Here is a 5894-nt window from a genome sequence, read left to right as displayed (position 1 = left end):
GGCATTCATTAAAATTATCCATTCCTTCTTCTGTAATATTGCGACCTCGATGCCATGTTATATGAGCAAATTCCTCAAATTAATTGTGCACGCAGATATTTTTATTTCTCCTCTTTTTTTTTTTGTTTTGTTTTGCCTAGTCTCAGAATTTCTATTATTTCTGGTATGTTTTCTTTCGCTAGAGAAGTGCAAATTGATCACACTTTCCTAAATGAAGGAATTGTAAAAAAATGTGCCTCCCACTATTTGCACATTTTTTTGTTTGCTGTGTAGAGAGTTACGGGACTGCATTCAGAAGCCGTGTGCCTGAATCGTGGGCTCCTTGTTTTGCAGAGGTGCCTCCTTACCAGATGGTGCTTTCCAGCAAGCAATTTACTTGTTTACTTTGCAGCAATCGACTCCGCATAAGTGTCAGCTTTGGCTGGACCTTTTCAAATATTGTCATTACGTGCTCATTCCACAGCGCAGAGGCTTCTTGATTTTATCTTTATGGGTAACAGGTAATTCCTCTTGGAGGATGCGTACCAAGACGTCAGTAAGAGTTGATGTTCTTCCAACCTGGCTGTACCTCTTTTTTTTCAGCAGAGATATCTAGTCCCCTTTAGAGAGCCAGCTGCTGATTGCAGTTTGCCTTTCGCTCTGTTCCTTCTTGCTCTGAGTGCTGGAAAATCTATTGGCACAGAGGAGTTAAATATTTCTGAGTTCTCGCTTGAGTCATCTGTCCCTGGGTCGGGAGTGCGTTTGCTTGCAAGCACGTAGGGGGTTGGAGCAGGTCCTGGAACAGGAGCACACGGCTCACGTCTGACATGCACCCGCTCCGGCAGGAGCCGAGGAACAGCCACTGTGAATAAAAACACACCGCGAGGGGAAGGGATGTGCAGGGCTGGGGGAGGAGGATTAGCTAAGGACGCTTCATCACTTCGCCTCCATTCATTTGGGGTGGAAGAAGGAACACAGGGGAAGTGGGGACGTTTTTGGCTACACCTCTGTTCATAAACTGCCTGTGAGATTGTTCTCTGGCACAAGTGCTGCCTGGCACAGAGCAGCTATGTATGTCCGTAGCGCTAAACCCTCTCTCCTGCCCAAAATGTGCAGCTTCGCACAACCTACCTATTGGGAACGGTCCCTGCGTTGGGCTAATACCCGAGCTGTGGCTATGCATTTGAGGGGGCAGAGGGGAGTGATAACGTTACCTGGCAAGAGCCAAAAGCTTTCCTCAGCTCTTCTTAATTTGCTTGTTTAGACATAGCCTTCCTTGATGGGTTTTTTTAGATAATAAGAAGTTTCATAGTGAGGGACTCCAGGTGTGGGAGGGGGTGAGCACAGCTGGGAGTGGGGCTGTGAGGGAAGAGGTTTGGCTCTGGCTGGCTTTGGATGCAATGCTAGTGACTGGCATAGGGAACCCCAGCAGGCATCTCCTAGACAAGCATGTACAGAAGGCTTCACAGTGCTCTGGCTTGATCTTCCTAAATGAAGTATGTGGTCTTGGTCTGCTAAGCGTGTGAGAAGGGAGAGAAGTGGAGGACTGGAGAAGTGGTGATGAATTTTGACGAAACCACAGGAAAGTGTTCTAAAGGTTTTGTCTGTTTGTCATGTTTCCCGTTGAGTGAGGACAAGCTATGAGCCCAGGCTTGTGCATACAGGGCTGATGATGACCAAAGAGCCTGGAGTACCCTGTACCAACAAGGAATGTAAGGCCACCAGTCTGGACTGGAACAAAGGCCAGTCTGACCCACTGCCCTGTTTCCAGCACTAGCCAAAAAAAAACCCCAGGGGAGAACAGGGCAATGTTAATACTTCATCTCCCAGTCTTCAGCACCAAAGAGACTTCCTGAGCCAGATGGGATATCTGTGTGCTTCAGAGCCCTTAGTAGATCTCTCTTCTTTTTACACCACCTTTTTGAAGCCATGGGAACTTTCAGCATCCACAGCCTTGTTTAACGAGGATGCCCACAGGCTGGCTGGAGGGTGTGTGAAGGACTACTTTTCATTTTGGACTACGATCTTACTAGCTTCCCTTCGTGCTCCTTAGCCCTCGTATTTGAAGATTAAAGGTAAACTGCAGGAGCCTGGTCCATTTAAGGTTTGAATGGGGGAGGATGGGCTAGTGAAGGTCGATTTTTGGAAGAAGTCATGAGCTTAACAGCTCATCGTTTCTATCTTCTGATACAGGAACTAAGAGGCATCAACAGGACGCACCAGGAGCTGAGCAAGGGAAGGGAGTCTTCCTCCAGGCCCACAATCTATCTTTTTTTTCCCCACTTTTGTTGTGCTGTCAGTGCTGGCATAGACCTCTTTCAGACCAGAGAGTCCAGGCTCAGTAGCTGTCTCTCTTAGATCCCTCCTGTAATTCCTCATAATCAGCCTTCACCTGTATAACCCCGAATGACTCAGCATTATCGTCGGAAAAGAAACATCTCCGTGCACAAGGTCTGTGGTGTGTCTACGGAAGCCCAAGTGAGCCAAGGAGCCGGGCAACCCCAAAGACGGCTGGTTCGACACCTTTGTTTGCCTTACAACCAGGTCTTTGTCAGAACAAGTCGGAGATGTTTCTGCTGACAGCGGAGTTTGCCTGGTGTGATAGAGAATATTTTTAGCCTTCTTTTTTATTCAACAGGCAGTTTTGCCACTTCCTCTGCCCACAGCTTTAGAAAGCCCAACAGCTAGCAACACAGAACAGATGGTAGAGAGAAATCTGGCCGCAGCACCTGAAATAGAAGATGTTTCTGCTGTCTGTGAGGGAAGTGGGCACAAAATACAGATGCTAATCAGACTAAAACCCGTGCATCTCAATCCCCTGCAATTCACTGTAGGAAGGTGGCAGCTGAGAGGTCAACTCTGAGCTTTAGAAACATTAGCAGACAGCAGACCATGCTAGGGTTATCAGTTAGGCACTGTAGGAATACTTGCCCATTACTTAGTTTTTCAGAGAGCCACAGATGCTCCCAGGTCTCGCTCTGTTCAGTCCGGCCTTGTTCTGGACAAGAGCTGGGCTCATTTTGCTTGCTGGCTGCTTCTTCTGCCCTTCCTCTGGATCCTGTGTTTCCACCACCAGTTGCAGGCTGACACCTTTCTTCCCCTCTCTCCCAGCCTACCCAAAGAATGCCAGTGAGACAGAGCTATTCACAAGACAAGGAAAAGAGAATTAATGCTGGGAACTTCCTGGTGTGGTTTGATTGCTATAAATAGTGCTGATTCTGCTGCAAGCTGGACACAATCGCAGCTGGGTGGGAGGGCTGTCAGGAGAGACCTAGGTGACCACACCATGCCAGAGGGAGCATGCACCTTGCAGCTGGGGCTGCTCTCTGGTTCTTCCTTGGGTATAGCCATGCCTTTGGGGATGAGAGTGAAAGCTCAGCAGATCAAGGTCTCACCAAAGTATACTTCATTAGCTGACTAACCTGATCTCCTTCTATGACAAGGTGACCCGCTTAGTGGATGAGGGAAAGGCTGTGAATGTTGTTTATCTGGACTTTAGTAAAACCTTTGACACTGCTTCCCACAGCATTCTCCTGGAGAAGCTGGCTGCTTATGGATTGGATGGGTGTATCCTTCACTGGGTAAAAAAATGGCTGGATGGCTGGGCCCAAAGAGTTGTGGTGAAGGGAGGCAAGACAAGTTGGTGGCCAGTCACAAGTGGTGTTCCCCAGGGCTCAGTATTGGGGCCAGTTCTGTTTAATATCTTTACCAATGATCTGGATGAGGGGATCGAGTGCACCCTCAGTAAGTTTGCAGATGACACCAAGTTGGGTGGGAGTGTTGATCTACTTGAGGGTAGGAAGGCTCTACAGAGGGATCTGGATAGGCTGGATCAATGGGCCAAAGCCAATTGTATGAGGTTCAACAAGGCCAAGTGCTGGGTCCTGCACTTGCATCACAACAACCCCATGCAATGCTACAGGCTTGGGGAGTGGCTGGAAAACTACCCCACAGAGAAGGACCTGGGGGCATTGGTTGACAATTGGTTGAATGTGAGCCAGCAGTGTGCCCAGGTGGTCAAGAAGGCAAATAGCATCCTGGCTTGTATCAGATATAGTGTGGCCAGCAGGACTAGGGAAGTGATCGTCCTCCTGTACTCAGCACTGGTGAGGCTGCACCTCAAATACTGAGTTCAGTTTTGGGCACCTCACCACAAGAAAGACATTAAGGTGCTGAAGCGTGTCCAAATAAGGGCAACAAAGTTGGTGAAGGGTCTGGAGAACAAGTCCTGTGAGGAGTGGCTGAGGGAACTAAGGTTGTTTAGCCTGGAGAAAAGGAGGCTGAGGGGAGACTTTATTGCTCTCTACAACTACCTGTCAGGAGGTTGTAGCGAGGTGGGTGGTGATCTCTTCTCCCAAGTAACACGTGATAGGACAAGATGAAATGGCCTCAAGTTGCACCAGGGAAGGTTTAGATTGGATATGAGGAAAAATTTCTTCACCGCCAGGGCTGTCATTGGAAAAGGCTGCCCAGGGAAGTGGTTGAGTCACCATCCCTGGAATTATTTAAAAGATGTGTAGATGTGGTGCTTGGGGACATGGATTAGTGGTGGACTTGGCAGCATTAAATTAACGATTGGACTTGATCTTCAAGGTCTTGTCCAACCTAAACAATTCTATGATTCATCAAAGTACTTTCCTTCTGAAATCTTCTGAACCTAGTACTCCTTTGCCGAGTTTTCCTGCTTTTCTTTCCCTACACCTTTTCTGTCTCTCTTTCCTGTACTGGCAGGCAGAGGAGTCAGAGGGTAAGGAGTGGATCATGGGGAGTCTGAAAAGAAGCCACAATTTGAGTGGTTTCGCTCAGCCACCTCACTGCCATCCCAACCTGATTTGCCGCACTCCTTTGCTCTCTCCAGCCCCTCCTGAACAACACGGGAGGCAGCGGAGCTGTGTGTAGCAGAGCCGTGTGTAGCAAAGCTGTGTGTAGCTGTCATTACGGCCAGCACAGTAAGCCTCTATTTTGGTTACCGCTGGTTGCCCAGCTCCCATCATTGCATATCATCTAACAGGAACACCAGGCTGGCTCGTCACCCCATCTTCTCTCACCTCGGCTTAGCTCTGGGCTCTTGCACGGGCAAGAAGCCTCCTGCCTGAGTGGCACTGAGCCAACCCAAGGGCCTCACCTCGACCCTACCCCTTAACCACTTGCAGGCACTGGGCAAAAGAGCCCTACAGCAATCCTTCCTGCTGCGCTGCATCCCACTGACTCCCTTCCTGCCCATAACATCATGCCTTCGAGGGCCTTACGGATGCAAGTATTGTTCCTAGGCTCCTTTGCACAGGCAGTTATTGCCCATATGTTTTGTGTCCCTCTAGGAGTTTTAGTATAATGTTTGTACTTTGGGAAAATTCAGCTCTTTTCTCCTCGGAGCCAGGAGTCCCCCCACAAATTCGCAGAAGCAGCTTGGGAACAGCCCTGCAAACTTGCCTGCGTCCACGCATCCTGCTCAGCAGCCGATGGAGAAACTCAGTCCTTGATTGCTTCTGCAAAGAGACAGCGAGGCTCCTTTTAACGCTTCGTTTCTCTTGCTGGATTTTTAGATAGGAATCCATGGCTGGGTGCAAGGCTGTGCCTCTTCTTTCAGCCACACCACTAAGCACCCAGTGCTAGAGGACCGAAACCAGCTACTGGGAGGTAAATACATTCTCCTGCCCCATGCTGCAGACCACTGGGACTGAACCGCGACCAGCCACTGACAGAGACTGTGTTATGTTGCATTTGCTACTTATTGTTGTGGTTAAAATATACCCGGACTGTGTGAAATATGAAATAATCCCTCCCATCTTTCTAAAGGGCTCCGAGTGTTGCTGCCAGCAATGACAGCGACAGTGGGACTCCGTGAGTTCTCGTGGCTGGAGGAGCAATTATGGCACCAATCATTCTTACCCAGCTGGACTGAGTTGAGATAATGA

Source organism: Tauraco erythrolophus, chromosome 1 (genome assembly GCF_009769465.1).
Source record: "Tauraco erythrolophus isolate bTauEry1 chromosome 1, bTauEry1.pri, whole genome shotgun sequence".
NCBI lineage: Eukaryota > Metazoa > Chordata > Aves > Musophagiformes > Musophagidae > Tauraco > Tauraco erythrolophus.
The sequence above is the reverse complement of the archived record's forward strand: the minus strand, read 5'-3'. Positions refer to the sequence as shown.